The sequence below is a fragment of the Myotis brandtii genome, unplaced genomic scaffold (genome assembly GCF_000412655.1).
Source record: "Myotis brandtii unplaced genomic scaffold, ASM41265v1 scaffold793, whole genome shotgun sequence".
In the NCBI taxonomy this organism is placed as follows: domain Eukaryota; kingdom Metazoa; phylum Chordata; class Mammalia; order Chiroptera; family Vespertilionidae; genus Myotis; species Myotis brandtii.
In genome coordinates, this window is record NW_005371193.1 from 444,819 (window position 1) to 461,738 (window position 16,920).

A 16,920-nucleotide genomic window follows, 5' to 3' on the forward strand; every position below is an offset into this window, starting at 1 on the left:
CCATTTTTCTCACAAAGACCCTGGGCTCATAGAGATGAAGTCTCTTCATGTGGTGAAAACAGTACTGTGCTGGGAAATGCATGGGCTTTCAAGACCGTGGACCTAAATTTTGCTCCTGGTCTCCCACTGACTAACTAGACTAGTACAATCTTGAGCAAATTACTTAATCTCTCAAAGCCTCGGGTTTCTCATTAGCAAAATGGGGGAGCTGTAGCCACCTCATAGGAGTCACATGAGGACAAAGTGAGATGACATATGTGACACATTGGCTCCAAATAGGCCCTCAGTGGGTGAGCATTCCCCTCAGTTCTCCCAGAGAGAGATCTGAGCCCTGAGCCCTGAGCCCAGGGCCTCCGGCTGCTCTGTCTCCCCCACTGGGCTGCTCTTTATCACCCCCTCACTTCAGTTTTCTTTTTGTAGCATGGGGACACCCTCATCTTGAGTGTCATGAATGGATGAGGCTATTTTTCAAGCTCCCCACAAGGTCTTGAGTCTCACCACAGTACCAGGAGGTTGGGAGGGGAGAGTATTCTTGTTTTCTGAAGGTAAACAAGGCCCAAAAGTAAACCCTGGAGCAGGGTGAAGCTGGGGCCAGGGCTGGAAGGAGGCCCTGGGGATGGCGCTGGCAGTGAGAGCCGCCCCCCAACCCCCATCCAAGGATGCCATAGCACACTGAATGGTGGGCTCCCAGACCCCTCACTCCCACATAACACGGGGCATCTGGAGCAGTTCCATTGAGCTCCCAACAGGCTCAGTCTGAGGCAGAAGTCCTACCCACCCCTGCCTTTCTGGTCATGGAGCTTGGGTCTCCTCCTCTTCGGGGCTGGGCAGAAAGCTCCCTCAGCCTTGCAGTCTGTCTCGGGGCTGGTATTGGTGTTTAACCTGTTGGGTGTTAAATAGATTCTTGTTCCTATTGCCCCTGCCCCAGTAGAGGGGAGGCCCCGAGGTTAGGAAGGCTCTTGAACCACTCATCTAAGGCCTATTCAGCATCTGTACAAATAAACACACACACACACCCTCCCACACACACACATGAGACACTGGCCCCATGTGTCTACATGCCTTCTTGCACCTTTGGTCCCCTCACAGGGGCTCATGGCCCCCTATTTGGCCTTGGCCTCCTTCTGCTTCTTTCCTCTGTATCTTGGCTTTGCTCCATGTCTGGGCTGCATACCGAATTACCAATCAAAAGGATAATAAAAAAGCCAGTGAAGCAAAGCGACACATACATTCCAAATACTAATGTTGATAATTATATGCTGTTGCCTGGAGGGGAAACTTCAAGAGAGGCCACTGGTATTGTGTCAAGGGCCCCGGCCTGGGCACCAAGAGACCTGAGTCTAGTCTGGTCTTTGTCATTAATTGTCTGTGCGCACTTAGGCAGTCCCTAATCTCCCTGGGCCTTTGCTTCCTTAGGTTTCCAAGCCTCCTCAGCAGCTTTGAAGAAACTGTAGGGCAATCAGCACTAAGAGTTTCCTTTGAGAAAATTACCTCTTATCCCTCACAAGACTTAGGGAGTGGCTCAGAAACTGAAGAACCTATAACTTTGCAAAGTTTTCATTCCATTTCACACTCCCTTCCTTTCTCATCAGGCTCTCCCAGCTTTGTAAGGAAGGTCAGATCACCCCTGGACTCTAGAGAAGACAAGGTATAAGCCATAGTCAGGGGCCTTGAAGGCGCTGTCATGAAGGGTGGTGGGGTGGAAAGACATGTTAACCAACAATTCCAGCACATTGCGATCAATGCTATTATAGGGTAAGTGAAAAGTGCACAGAGAAGGACACAATTAGCTCTGCCTGAGAAGTCCCTGGAGGCTTACTGGAGGAGGTGACATCTGAGCTGAGTTTTTCTAAAGGATGAGACATTCACCAGGAAGATCAAGAGCGGAGGACATCCCGGGTAGAAAGGCTGGAATGAAGAGACAAGGCTGGAAGACTGGTGAGAAAGCTACAGTAGTGTCCACTGAGGAGATGGTGAGAACAAGGCAAAGTCAGTAGGACGGAGAGCAGGAGACAGGCTTGAGACACTTCTGGGGGAGAACAGAGAGGAGAGGTTGGTTGTAGGCATCAAGAACAATGTTGGGCCTGATCTGTGTGACTCAGTAGTTGAGATTGACCTATGAACCAGGCAGTCACGGTTCAATTCCTGGTCAGGGCACATGCCCAGTTTGCAGGCTCGATCCCCAGTGAGGTGCAGGTGGGAGGCAGCCAGTCAATGATTCTCTCTCATCATTGATGTTTCTATCTCTCTCTCTCTCTCTCTCTCCCTTCCTCTCTAGAATCAATTAAAAATATTTTTTAAAAAGAGTAATGTTGGGGCCTCCTGCTTCTGGGAAGCTGATGCTACCTCCAAGAATGAGGGGAACAAATTCTGCTTACCCTGTAATGTTGTTGAGTGCTATAAACCTCTTAGTTTCTACTTTTTTTATACTGTCTGTTTCAATTTTCTTCTACCTTAAGTTCCTAGGGATTTTTCTTAGGCTCCCCAAACCTCCCATCTTATCTTGAATGTCTTAGTGGAAAAGGGAAAGGCTCGTGCTTGGGCCAGGAGAGTTCAGTGGGGGCAGAGCAGTCCTGGAAGTCTTCCTGGAGGAGATAGCAGGTGTCCTAGCTGGGACCAGAGCAAGGTGCACAGAAAAGGGACAAAGTAGACACTGGGTGAAAACCTTGAAGAAGATGCCTTTATGTCCTGTTCTGCTCCCATCTCTCTGATATTCTCAAGGAGAATCCTACGGGCTCTTTTTTTGTTGTTGTTGGAGTCTGTTCTGGTTGCTAATTTCCACCTAGGGACTTCCCCTCGTAAGCTCTTTCATGCACAGACTTTTAGCACTTTCTTCAAGGGGTTGATTTGCTCATAGCTTTCCCAAGGACGTGTACATCAGCACCAAGTGTGGGGAGCTCTGCTTCACCACCTGCATCAACAGGCCACACATTGGAAGTGCTGTTCCCCATAAGGGGGGAGGCGAGCCCCACCTCCAGCCCAGTGAGCTCAGTACCTCCAAGTCAAGCTCATGGTCAAGGCCACATGGGTTTCTGGGTATAAGCAGGTAGTGGGGACCAGTTCTTGATTCTCATAAACATCTATCATTCCCACGTTACCGGTGAGAGAAATGTGTCTCAGAGAGCAACACTCAGTCAAAGGAAAGAGGCGTGAAATTGATGCATGATCCTGCCTTTTCCCTGTCCTTGAAGCTTCTGCCAGCCAGTGTGTGTGTGTGTGTGTGTGTGTGTGTGTAGGGTAGTGTGTGCTTGTCCCGAGGTGACTTTCGTAGGAAAGACTTTTCTCCCTCTATGTGTAGAAAAACACTTCCCACTGATAACCACTCATCAAGCACTTAATGTATTTAGGGAACAGCGTAGGTCCTGAGGGTACACAGAGTTAAAAGATATGGCCCTGGTCATCAGACACAGCATTATTTTAGCTGCAGAATAGGCCAAATACACACAAATATAAAGAGGTGACAAGCCCGAGTTCTTTAACAGTGCCCTGCCTCTACATGTGTTGTTCTGTTTCCTTGAGATCCACCACCACACTCACCCACAGGTCCCTAAAATCTCAGCTCAGGTGTTTCCTCCTCAGCCTGGGCTGGATTCCCCTCCTCTAGCTTCCTGTAATATTCTGTATTGTCTACCACAGGAATCAACACACTATCCTTTTAAATCTTACTTGCCTCTCTCTCTCCCACCTGACTCTGAGCTTCACGGAGGACAGGGCTGTATTGTTCATCTTCGGTACCTAGCTTGTGTCTGGCGTAAGTGGACACTTAATAGATACCTGTTTAAAAGAAAATAAAGCAACCATTCCTCTTGTACTGCCTCCAGCATATAAGCTCTAAGGTCCCTTGCAGCTCTCACATGCTGTGACTTTATGCTTGCCAGGCGAGGCATTGTTTTCATTGGGGCTGGATCTGACTTGGCTTATTAGTGAAGGAAACCACCTCCCCACTGCCCCCTCTTCTCCCTCGGGGACAGAAACATAATCCCAGCAGGAACAACAGTGGCAACCTGTGGTTTACTTCACCTCCCTTTTATTAGAGTGACCAGGGCTGCCAGGAGTTCACTCCTAACAAGGTCTCTGCCTAGTTACCTGATTGCTGGTAAGGGGATCAAAGTTTTGCCACCCCAAAATATGCCTCCTGGGGTATTGATTTTAAGCTAGTTATTGAAAAACAAATGACTCAATAAGAAATGTTGACCCTCCCCCTGACTAAAGCAATTCAGATTAAAAAAAAAAATCTACCCTTATACACACACACACACACACACACACACACACACACACACACACACACACACTGGCTAGCAGAAGCTTCAAGGACAGGGAAAAGGAGGGAGGGAACCTTAACATGATCACCTTAGAACACATGAATTAGCACATATGTGACAGACAGGAAGAAACATTGTTTCTGGATGGCCCAACAAGAATTTGTTTGCCGTATGTTTGCTCTTTCTACTACCTGTGAATTACCTACTTTCCCTTGGGAATCCCAACCCCTGCCCTGCTTCTCTTCTGTCTGGAATGTGTTTCCCATCTCACATTTTATGACACCCTCAGCACAAACTGTGTACATTCTCCCCTGTTAGTCTGTCTCTGTTAATTTGGTGATTAGCCCAGCTAGAAGAATTTTTATTTATATATCAGGGGAGCGCATGAACGCAGCCCTCCACTACCAGTTTTGGGGAAGTCGCAGGGGTCAGCACTTCTGGAATGCAACGGATAAGCCTCGACCAGGAAAACCACCTTTGTGATGGTGGTATCTCCTCTGCCAAGTAAGTAACCAGCTCGAAGAATTTAGAAGGTGGGAGGAAAGTTATATTTTTTACATCCCCACACTGGGGCAGGTGAGACTGAGAAAACGCAGTGGTTAGGCAAAACAGAGCACTCTGGAAAGGAAAGCATGCAGAAGTATTTTCGGATTAGGAAGGCAAGGAAATTTGATGAAAACAAACATTCAAAATACCTGCCAGGCTTTTAATAATGTCAGAGGAGAAGAGCCTGGAGGAAAAAGATAAGGAACGCATTTATTTCCTCTGCCAGACCACATCAACTCTCCTCCCACCCCACCCCATCCCCATCCCCTGTGTTTTGCCGTTAGAAAACAATGGTGGCATTTCTTAGGCGAGCTGCCTTGTGTCACTCCTACAAGTAGGTAAACCTAGAGGGAAAATTTACAGCTCCTCTGGGGTGTGTTGCTGTCCGTAGTGCTGAATTCCCAGTAGTACCTAGAGGCCTCTGAGTCTCAGCCGGGTTCATTGGCCCCCACAGATGACCCAGTCAATGGCTGATAGGAAGAAGTTTGGCTGCAGACAAGGAAGATTGGAGAGCCTGTCTGGAAAGATAGGTTTACAGTACATTATCTAAAACCCTTGGAGCCAGATGTTTTTCAGAAGTCAGAAATTTTCAAATTTTAACTAAGTAATGTGGTGCATCTACCATATATTATGTAAAATCCTTAGTGAGGTTCCCGGGCAACACCACATAATCAAGCAATCAATATGTCCTCAGAAAAAATGTATGACTAGTCATCCCAAGTATGATCAATAGAGACATTACTTAGCCTCATGGCATTTCAGGGTCTTCCTCCAAATGAGTTCATTCACTGTAGACTTACAAAAAAGCTTTTGGTTTTAGAGTGTTTTGGAGTTCAAGATTTTGGTTGAAGGATTACCATCCCACAGTGGTTCCAGCCCTTGGGTTCCACCTAGAGCATTTGACCTGCAAAAATTCCTATGGTTGATTGAATTTTCTAAGCTTGTAAATTTACGGACTGGTGGTGCGTAATAATGGCTACTAGCCCTGTTGACTGCCCACTCCCCGTCAGACTCTGTACTGAGTGTTTGACATCCATTTATCTCTCTGATCCTTACCACTATCCTGGGAGGCAGGATTGTCCCCATTTCACAGATGAGGAAACTGAGGTTCGTAGATGTTAAATAACCTACCTGAAATCATAAGCTGGTAAATGGTAGGACCAGGGATTCGAACCAGTGCCTGCATTGCTTTACTACTCTTAACCTTGTCTTCATTATTAAGGGAGTTGGTTTGAGTGTGAGTAAGGGGATTACATTGCTGCCAGTTTAGTTTGGGGTGGGTGTTTAGTTAACTTTATTGTGAAATGACATATATTTATATTTACAGTATATGTCTCAAGTTTTTAAAAATTATAAAAGTAATAATTCTTCATGAAGTAGAGGAGTGAAGGATAAAAGGTTGCTTTTTGGTTCTTTTTTTAGTATTTTTTTGGGGGGCTGCTTCCTGTTTATGGCCTCCCCAGGTCCATTCCCAACAAATTAGTGGTTTATTGTGTGCCCTTCCAGAAGTACATGACTTGCTAGCTATCCTAATAGTACTTTTTAGTGTGCATAGACCATACATAGTTTACCATGATTTTTTTGCCTTAATAATATATCTTTCCATATTTGAACATACAGAATGCCTCATTTCGTTTTTATTAAACTATTTTTTAAAAAAGTGAAATGATGGTAAACAGTGATGGAAGGAATGAATTTCCAATGACTAGACTTTAAGATATGTAATGCATGGCTGTTTGTTTGTTTTTTGAAAGAATTTAGGAAAGTGGTTAAGAGCCTAGAGCATTTTGTATTCAAATCCCCACTGTCCCTCATAAACTCTCTAACTTTGGATAAATTAATCTCTCTAAGACTCAGTTTCTTTACCTGTAAAGTGGACTCAATTGTGGTACCTACCTCAGCAAGTTGTGTAATGCTGTTCATGGGTTTAGCAGTTTAGTATGGTGCCTGGGGCAGATCAAATTATGTAGTTCAGCCACACTTCTACTCCTCAAGTAGATGTATAGGGGTATCCTTAAATTTGCTTGATAGCACTGAATTCTTTTACTCTGGACAGTGATTATAGGTGGATCCAGGGGTCTTTTACTCTCTGCTCCCTTCCCTCCATCACAATCAACTATACTATAGTGGTTCTCAACCTTCTGGCCCTTTAAATACAGTTCCTCATGTTGTGACCCAACCATAAAATTATTTTCGTCGCTACTTCATAACTGTAATGTTGCTACTGTTATGAATCATAATGTAAATATCTGATATGCAGGATGGTCTTAGGCGACCCCTGTGAAAGGGTCGTTCGACCGCCAAAAGGGTCGCGACCCACAGGTTGAGAACCGCTGAAAAAAAAGTTTGGAGGCCACTGCTCTTGGCAGATTGGACCTTGGACCTTGGACACTAAGCTCTTGCCCTGGGAAAGGAGGCAGGTGGATATAGTGAAGTCAGCGGGTAAAGCATTGAGTATGGAATTAGAAGTTCTAACCCTAAATCTGCCACCAACTTGCTGTGTGACTTTGAACAGATCACGTCTCACCAGAGGATTTCTAAATCACAGCCGGCTCTAGGATTCTAAGATTCTCTTCTGATTTCCAGGATTCTGCGTTAGATTTCCAGGTCTATGCAGATGTGGCTGCAGGGAACTCTTGTCCTTAGAAAGCTGCTGGTTAATCTGGGTTTGGTGTTTGGTCCACTTGGAAAGCAGAGTTCTACGTAAGCATTGCAGACTCTGAAATCAGAAAAGCAGGGCCAAATTTTGACTCAGCCACTCCTTAGCTGGGCACATTACTTAACCTCTCTAAACCTCAATATTTTCATTATGTAACATGGGTTAATATTAGTGTCTATCTTAGAAATAGTACCTGTCCTTTATTTTTTGATCTTTCATTCTACAAATGTTTGTTGAGTGGTCACTATGAGCCAGGCACTGGATACAATTATGAGAAATGCAAGTTGTAACTTAAAGTCTAGTGTGGAACACAATGACTGGATAATCATATTAACTAATATAAAATTGCAACGATGACAAGTGTGGCTAAGAATGGCAACATGGTGTTTTAAGAATCTATAACAGAGGGATCTGATGTAATAAGATTTTGGACAAGGCGGTGCTTGAATTGAGCACTAAAGAATGAGGATAGCTAACTGGATAAGAGGGGAAACAGGGTGTGCAAAAGTCCTGGGGGTGGCAGACAAGGAAAAAGGCCAGTAAGGCTGGAGGGAAGAGAATTAAAGGGAACCAAGGACCAAGTCAGGGTGGAGAGATAAGCAGGGTCTCACAATGCTTAGTTTTTAATCCTAAAATCAGTGGGAGGACATTGAGGGATTAAGCAGGGCCACTATTATCAGGTTTGCTTTTAGAAGAGACCCCTAGTTAAGAATAGATTTTGGGGAAAGTGGTAAAATTAGTTTAGGCATATCAGCTTTGGTGGTTCAGGTGAAATAAGATGGTAATTTAGAATGGGGTGGGAATAGAGAGACTTAGAGAGAAGTGACAAGATCAGAAACTAGAAAATAAAATCAACCAGATTTAGTAATAGATTATATATATGGGTAAAGTGGGGGTGGTGAGGGAGAGGAATTTGTCAGGAAAGATGCCCAGATTTCTGGCTTGAGCAATTGGATGGCTGATGGTGCCATTCTTTAAGAGAGGGACTCCCAGAGAATCAGCGTATGTTGGGAAAAGAACCTGAGTGACTTTGGATTTGTTGGCTTTTATTTTTTGTGGTGTCCCTAAGATATTCAAGTTGAATTGTCCAGGAGGCATCTGGAAGTGTGAGTCTGAACTGGAAATACAGATCTGGGGAAAATTAGCAGAGACAGCAGTGGACACTGTGCATAAGAATGAGATGCCCCAGGAATCAAGAATAGTGTAAAGAGCCCTAGCTTGTTTGGCTCAATGAACAGAGCATCGGCCTGCAGATTGAAGGGTCCCAGGTTGGATTCCAGTCAAGGGCACATGCCAGGGTTGTGGGCTTGATCCTCAGTAGGGGGTGTGCAGGAGGCAGCCGATCAATGAGTCTTTCTCATCATTGATGTTTCTATCCTTTTCCCTCTCTCCTTTCCTCTCTGAAATCAATAAAAATGTATTTAAAAAAGAAAGAAAGAATAGTGTAAAGAGGAGAGGGCGTGGATCTCAACCTTAAGGAAACCCAACATTTAATTGTTGGGTAAGAAGAAGGAACCTGAAATGGGGACTAGGGGGAAGGGGTAGAGGAAATCAAACCTAGAAATTGTAAGTTACAGAAGTGAAGGAAAGAAGGATTCGTGAAAGGAGTGCTCAGTCATGTGCAGAGACGATGAAAGGTCAAGTAAGATGAGGACTGAAAGATGCTCATGGCATCTAACAACACAGAAATCCTTGATGACCTTAGCCAGAGCTGTAGATAGGGAGTGGTGGGGTGGAAGCCAGGGTTGAGGAGAGAGTGGGAAGTGAAGAAATGATCGTAGTGAATGTAGGAGTGTCTCACAACTGTGAAGGGAAGGAGAGAGATTGGGCAGGAGCCAGAGATTCTTGGAAGGTGCAAGTTATATGATGGGTATAAAATGCTTAGGATAAAAAAGTAAATAAATAAAATGCTTAGGACTGTCCTACTCAGATTGAACTGGGACTGAGGGTATTTGCTTTAGAGAAAAAGACATGACTTCTTCAAATGACCCAGGTACCTAACTTTGGCGCTTCCACATGACATTAGTGAAGCGTGCATTCTAGAACTAGGAATGAACTCAGCCCTCTTGAAAGGGAGACCTGGAGTGCCACTGGGAATGGAACAGATTAAAGCTACACTCTTTAGGAGTCACATGTTCCCCAGGTCAGGCAGGGCAAGCGAGTTAGTAACTGTGGTTAGGGGAGAGGCATGGGGAGGGCTGATTTCCCCATGAAGGTCCAAACCTCCAGAGCATCTCTCCTCCTTCAGTGTTCTTCAGTCAAAAGCCATGAAGCTCTCATCAACCATTTTAACTCAATGAGTCCCTGTAGCACTTAGCACCCTACATAATTTACCAATCCTATCTAATAATAGACAAACATGGTAATTGACCGTACCTTCGCCACGCCTCCCATAGGCTAATCAGTGTGATATGCAAATTAACCACCAACAAAGATGGCAGTTAATTTGCATAATGCAGGCAGGGCGAGACAGCGCCATCCCGCCTGCCCTGCCACCATCTGGGCCTGCTATCTGCGACCCGGGGCGGTGGGCGTCCGTGTGCGACCCAACCTGGGGCGGCCGGGCGGCCCGGGGCGGTGCCTCAACCCCCGGATCGGCCCTGCTGTGTGGGCTACCCAGGGAGGTGGGGTAGTCACCAAGGGATCGAGCCTGCCATCTTCTACCCGAGGAGCGGGCCTAAGCCAGCAGGTGGTTATCTCCCGAGGGGTCCCAGACAATGAGAGGGCACAAGTGGGGCTGAGGGACAACCTCCCACCCACCCCCCGCCAGTGCACAAATTTTTGTGCACTAGGCCTCTAGTAGTTTATATGAGAATCCACAAATTCAACAGATAAAATGATATTGATTGTAAGGGAGTTATTTTATAAGTTCAATTTTTGTTGTTTATTATAAAATGAGTAAATGAAAAAAAATGAGGCTGTTCTGATAATGTTTTTATTTTTTAAAGGAATTCAGGAGTTCTATTGGCTTCAGAAACCAACTTGTTTATTTTGTTTTGACTATAAAAGATCCCCCAAATCTTGATTTATTCAGATCAGTAGTTGCAGATAACAACAGTTTTATCTTAAAATGCCAGGATGCTCTTTAATTAATCAAAGATGGCAGAAAGACATTTATTCTAAGGTGCACAAAAATGAGCTAGTTGAGAGAACAAGCTGGCTTTCAGTGTGTTAATATGTGTGTGGAAATACATATATGACGAACTATATATTGAAATCTCACCAAGGATATTTTTCATTGATTTTTAGAGAGAGTGGAAGGGAGGAAGAGAGGGGGGAAAGGGGGAGAAAGAGGGAAGGAGAGAAAGAACGAGAGAGAGAGAGAGAGAGAGAGAGAGAGATTGAGAGAGAGATTGAGAGAGAGAGAAACATGATGTGAGAGAGACATATCAATTGGTTGCCTCCCACACATGCCCTGACTGGGACTCGGAATGGAGCCTGCAACCCAGGTACGTGCCCTTGACCAGGAATTGAACCCGAGACCCTTCGTGCACGCACTGATGCTCACACCAATGAGCAACATTGGCCAGGGCTGATTCATTACAATGTATTCCTCCAAACAACCCTCTGAGGTTATTATTATTATCCCCATTTAATGTACAGGAAAATTTTCAGAGAGATTGGACAGACTTCTATTTCTGGAAACTTGAAAATCTAAATACACTAAACTATCTTGTACTGAAAACAACTAAAAGTTGTGGCTAAAATATTTTCAATGCATCAATGATTTGGCAAGAAAGTAAGAAATCGAGAGTGAAAGAAGGAATTCAAATAACTGAACAGATTCTGAAGCTGGCTATCACCCTGAGGATGCCGCGCAGCCTGAGTAATTAAAGCGTGAGATCTTACAGACTTCCCAGGCTCAGGAGATAGAGCCTAAGTGTTCCAAGGCTTTTGTAAAGTGTGAAGAAAGAGTAAGAAACTAAATCACTTTAGATTTCAATAATTCAAGCATGTAGCATTTTCCTAAGGATAATCACCAAAAGGAAGATACAGAATGTCTCTTCCAAACGATTACCAGAAACAAATGGAGTGAAAAGAATTTCAATTAATGCAAACGAAGTCGAGAAAAATGGGGGGAAACACAGAAAGAATGAGGCAGATAAAAAGCACAAAATACAACATAGAAAGTAATCCAAATATTGTTGATGACAATACAATAAATACACATGGACTAAATGCTACAGTAAAAGAGTCTCACACTAGATTTAAAAACAAACCTTAGCTATATGCTATTTAAAGGAGACACATTAAAAACATTAAAGTACAAAAAACAAGTGGAAAATAATATACCAGACAACTGCTGACTAAAAACATCCCCCCCCTGTTGCCTCAATATTAATAACAGTCAAAATAAAATTTAAGGCAAAAAGAAAAAAATAGCGTAATCACAGATAAAGTGTGTCACCGCCTAAGGATTAAAACGTTAACTTGCTAGTCAAGCAGTAACAGCGAAAAATCCAACTTATATGTTCCTAATAACATAACCTCAAAAGGAAATAGAGGCAAACAAGGTTAAATGATTTGCCAAAGGTACTATAGTTATTAATAAGGGGCACCGTCAGAATTTGAATTCAGGTCTTCAGACTCCAGTTCCAGTGCTTTCTATGAGCCTGATGGTTATACCATATCCCACCCAGCGCTCTTCACCTGACTGAGCCCTGCGAGAGCAGAAACCCCAGAGGTAGGGCCTGGCTTCTTGTCCTGGTTCTACTGCTAAGTAGCTGTGTGACTCTGGACAATCATGTTCTCTCTCTGGACCCTTCTTACATATAAAGTGAGGGAGGTGGCCCTCGCCAGTTTGGCTCAGTGGATAGAGCGTCAGCCTGGGGACTGAAGGGTTCCGGGTTCGATTCTGATCAAGGACACGTACCTTGGTTGCAGGCTCAATCCTGGACCTCCATCCCCAGTGCTTGTCAGGGTGCATTTGGGGAGGGGGATGCGTGCAGGAGGCAACCAACTGATGTGTTTCTCTGTCTTTCCCCACCCTTCCACTTTCTCTAAAAATCAATGGAAAAATATCCTTGGGTGAGGATTAAAAATAAATTAAAATTTAAAAAATAAGGTGAGGGAGGTAGAGTAGGTCATTTAAAAGATTCTTTTCAATTCTATGATTTTTTTTATTCCATTTTCTTTTTCCAGTTAAGTTATATATTCATTTTGCTTCCATCTTATAAGAAGTGTCACGAACCCAGTGGTGATGGTGGTGATGGGGTGTCACCCAATCTCCTGCCAAGTTGGAGCTGGAACCCACAGTCCAGCAGCCTGGTACACTGCAGTGCTCATCAGTCAGGGCTGGGTGAGTGCAATTAGACTTCCCCGGAGGCACTGAGAGTCCTGGCCACGGGATTCCAGGAGCCAGGGCCACGCCCCTGCGTGAGCCGGCCAAGGGAGACCACTCAGTCCAGAGACTCAGGCTGAGGGGAAGAGAGGGCAGCCCAGAACTATTCACAGTGAAGCCTCCTCAGGCATTTCATGCTTTTGAAAATGGCACTTAGAGAAATGCTATCAGGAGGCGTATTTAATGGGTTTTGGAAATTGGCTAATTTTGTTGCAACTGTCTGGATGTTGTCCGATGCATGCTAAGCATCTAGGGCTGGCGTGGGCTTGTGAGTAGGGCCAGGGTGTCCAAAGCCTTCAGAGAGATTGGCACGGGGTGGGCAGGACAGAGCTGCTGGCTGTTTCTAGTCTAGCTGCTTGGCCAGACAAGACCCCAGCTAAACCGTAGGCCACCAAGCTAGGTGTTGGGTCAGTGCCCTCACCTGCTCCACAAGGAGTCACCCCTCCCCCTGCCCTGCACCCATCCCCCTTTCACATTGGCCCTCCCTCACTTCTCTCCCAGGGCCTCCTTTCCCACCCCTGCCCATAGCCCCTGCTTACCCCACTCCCCCCAGCCAGCCCTCAGCAGAGTTCTTCTTACAGTCACCTTTCTCCCTGCCTTGGATCAATAAGCCATCAATATCCTGCCCTGGCAAGGAACACATAGCTCCTTGCACGCCTGATTCACCAAGGACTGCTCTGCCAGCCCCTCCCTGGGCCCCTGGCACTCTCCATCCTCTGGGCCCCGCTTTTCCTCCTCCAGAGACGGTGCCATCCCTCAGCTCTCTGCCTCGCTGGTCACAGTTACTTTCTCTGGCTGTCTTCAGCTTGGTTTATGCCTGTCCTCCCCCCTCTCCCTGCTACCCGTTCCTCCACTTGTTGCTGGATTTGGGTTTTCTGTAGGTTGCTTATCAGGGCTGTTCTGCAGAATGGAGCAGAAAAGAGGCCTAAAGCCAAGCTCATTTCCCCTCCCCAGATGGGGCTCTTCTCCCTCTCCAACATTTAGGATTTTCAAGGAAAAGGGCTATAGTTGCCTGCAGAGGCACATGATGTAATTTAAAGGGCCCAAGATCTCATCTTGAAAGGGGTTTGACTTCTCTCGTTGTCCAAGAGCTGCATTTAATACCAGATAAGACTCCTCATGATCTCAGCCTCTCATGCTTATAGTCAACAGACCTGGTTGCAGAGGATAATCCAAGAAAAGTGTTCATATAGATTCTGCAAACACTTCTTTTTCTTCTTTACTGGATTAATAATTTTGAGTTTTGGAATCGCTGTGGCAGCTTTCTCCCTGGATCATAAAACATTCCCCCAGACAATGACAATGATTGCTGCTACGGTCCGTTACTGGTGTGGCAAACGTCGATGCAGCCGAGAGTCAGAGGCCTTCACCACTTCCCCAACTAGAAGAATCATGGAGGCATAGAATTGAGCACATTGAAATGTAGGCTTTGGCAACAGAGAAACCAACAGTAAGCACCTGCCTACAATCTTATCTGAAACCTGCATATCTCTAGGCCTGTGGACCTTTTTAAAGTTTCTTGAGCATTTTACTTTTAAAATAAACAAACATTTATTTTAAATATTTAAATATATAGGGCCCAAGATTTGGAATCAGAAGATTTTAGTTTGGGAACTGATTTTGAGAGAACTTTGGGTAGGTTCATTAACCTCTCTAAGCTTCAGTTCTCTTATCTATAAAATAGAGCTGTGCTGGCTGAGTGAGAAAAGACTAGCTATCATTTATGGAGTATATTCTTATTTTCCTCTTTTTAAAATTGTTGACACTCTTACAGATGTCCCCATTTCCCCCCTGTGGAGTCTATTCTGTATGTCGGGCTCCATGCTGGGCATTTTCAAATATTGATTACATTGAAGCATGTTTCTGAAAGTGCTGTGTAAATTAGAAAGTGCTGTGCAAATGCCAGTTATTCTAGAGAAACGCAGAGAGCCACCATGGCACCCGCGTGGCTCTCCCTCGTACCCAGAAAATAATTAAATGGGTGCTTTTGAACACTTCTGCTAATAAAAAAATTTATACATACATTATCTTATTGACGATCTTCACATGAGTGTTCTGAAGTAGGTAAGCAAATGTGATTAGTCCCATTCAGTGGGTAAGGTGATTAAACCCAGAAAACAGTCTGGGGAACTCTGTCTGTTTTCTCCACTTTCCCCTGCGTCCTCCCGTCCTCCACCCCTCTGCAGTGGGCTGGGGAGCGCACCTGTTTCATCTTCCTGATGGTAAGCTGGGGTTGAGGGGCGGGTAGACAGTGTGCGAGTGTGCATGTGCCATAGGCAGCATCTTGAAAGATGGAACGAAATGACAGGAGAACATAATTGGGACAGTCAGGGTGGAGCTGAGAGCAGCAGGGCGCCCCCAGCAGGCGGCAGGCTGGGGCAGCACAAGGAGCACCGTCTCCAGGGGGAAGGGAGCATGGTGGGGAAAGCTCCCAGGGTCAGGGTGTGGGCAAACTTGCTTTGGTTAGAAACCAGCAGTAAATGGGGCCGCCTAAGAGAAGACATGGTATATGTCGTGGGAGCTTCTGAATGTGGGGCTCTGAGCCCAAGAGCCTAGCAAGGACTTGTTTGTACTCTCTGCTGTCCTTGGGCCAAACAGATCGCCTCCCGAACCACACCTGGTACCCTGCGTCCTCAGGCCACAGAGCCACACTGTGCCGTGAGTTATTGCTTTAGAAGCAGTAGCCAGCCAAGGCCACCGGGATGTAGTCCCTTCTGTCAGCTAGGCTCCTTCTCACCCCCATATCACTCTGAGCTCCCTCTTCTCACCTCCCAGGGCCCCCCTCCCTCCAAAATGTCCCCTGGGCTCTCCCTCCCCCTCCCCTCCGTGACCTGATGCACTGTGACTTGGTTTCCCTTTGGGCCATCTCAGGTGGAAGCTGCTCTTCACTCTCAGCCGTGGCTCAGGAGATGGGATGGTGGCCTCTGGCTCAACGAACCATGAAGCCCCGCCCTCTCTCATGTAAATTCCTGCTGCCTGCTTTGCACTCCATTCTTTCTTGGTGCTGTCCAAGGAAGAATGGGGTGCATTCTGAATGGGTGCACCTCATTCATGGAAGACATTGCTCTCTCTCTCTTCTGGGGACAACTTTACCGCTGCAAGCCTAAATGTCATCATTATCTGGATGACATTTGGGCCACTCCCTCAACAGCTTGGTCTCTTGCTGTACCCCCCACTCCATAGCCACCCCCTGAACCTAGTCATCTTGGAACTGCCCCACATCTGGAATGTTAAATTGAGACATCCTGCAGGCAGGCCACAATCCCACAGCCCCACCTCCATTGCCCCCTTTTCTCTCTTTTTATAAAAATGTTTTTATTGATTTTTAGAGAGTGAGGAAGGGAGAGGGATAGAGAGATAGAAACCTCGAGAAGATAGAAACATCAATGATTGGCTGCCTTCTGCTCGCCCTCTACTGGGGATCAAGCTGCAACCCAGGCATGTGCCCTGACTGGGAATCAAACCAGGGACCTCCTGGTTCATGGGCGGATGCTCAACCACGGAGCCACGCCTGCCAGGCTGCTCCATTGTCTCTTCATGACATTCTTTTGGCAAAGGCCCAGTCCATAATTAATTCAATTATCTGCACCTCTGTCAAAGATCCTGGGTGCTGTTGGAAAAAGTCAGACAGCTGACAGATTTCGGGGACTACATAATCAGAGCCTGCATCACAACCAGGCCTTCAAATGGCCCAGAATTGTCTTCCCTTTCCTTAGTCAACTCCCTCTCTAGAGCTCATCATCAGCTATTTCAGGCCTTTTCCACTCTCCTCAAGACACCACCTTCCTGCCCTAGCTGGTTTGGCTCAGTGGGTAGAGCGTCAGCCTGTGGACTGAAGGGTCACAGGTTCAATTCTGGTCAAGGACACATGCCCAGGTTGTGGGCTCAATCCCCAGTAGGGGGTGTGCAGGAAGGCAGCTGATCAATGATTTTTTCTTATCATTGACTAGAGGCCCAGTGCACGAAATTCGTGCACGGGGCGGGGGGGGGGGGGGTGGGGTCCCTCCGCCTGCACCCTTTTCAATCTGGGACCCCTTGAGGGATGTCCGACTGCCCTTTTAGGTCTAAGGGCAGTCGGACATCCCTCTCACAATCCAGGACTGCTGACT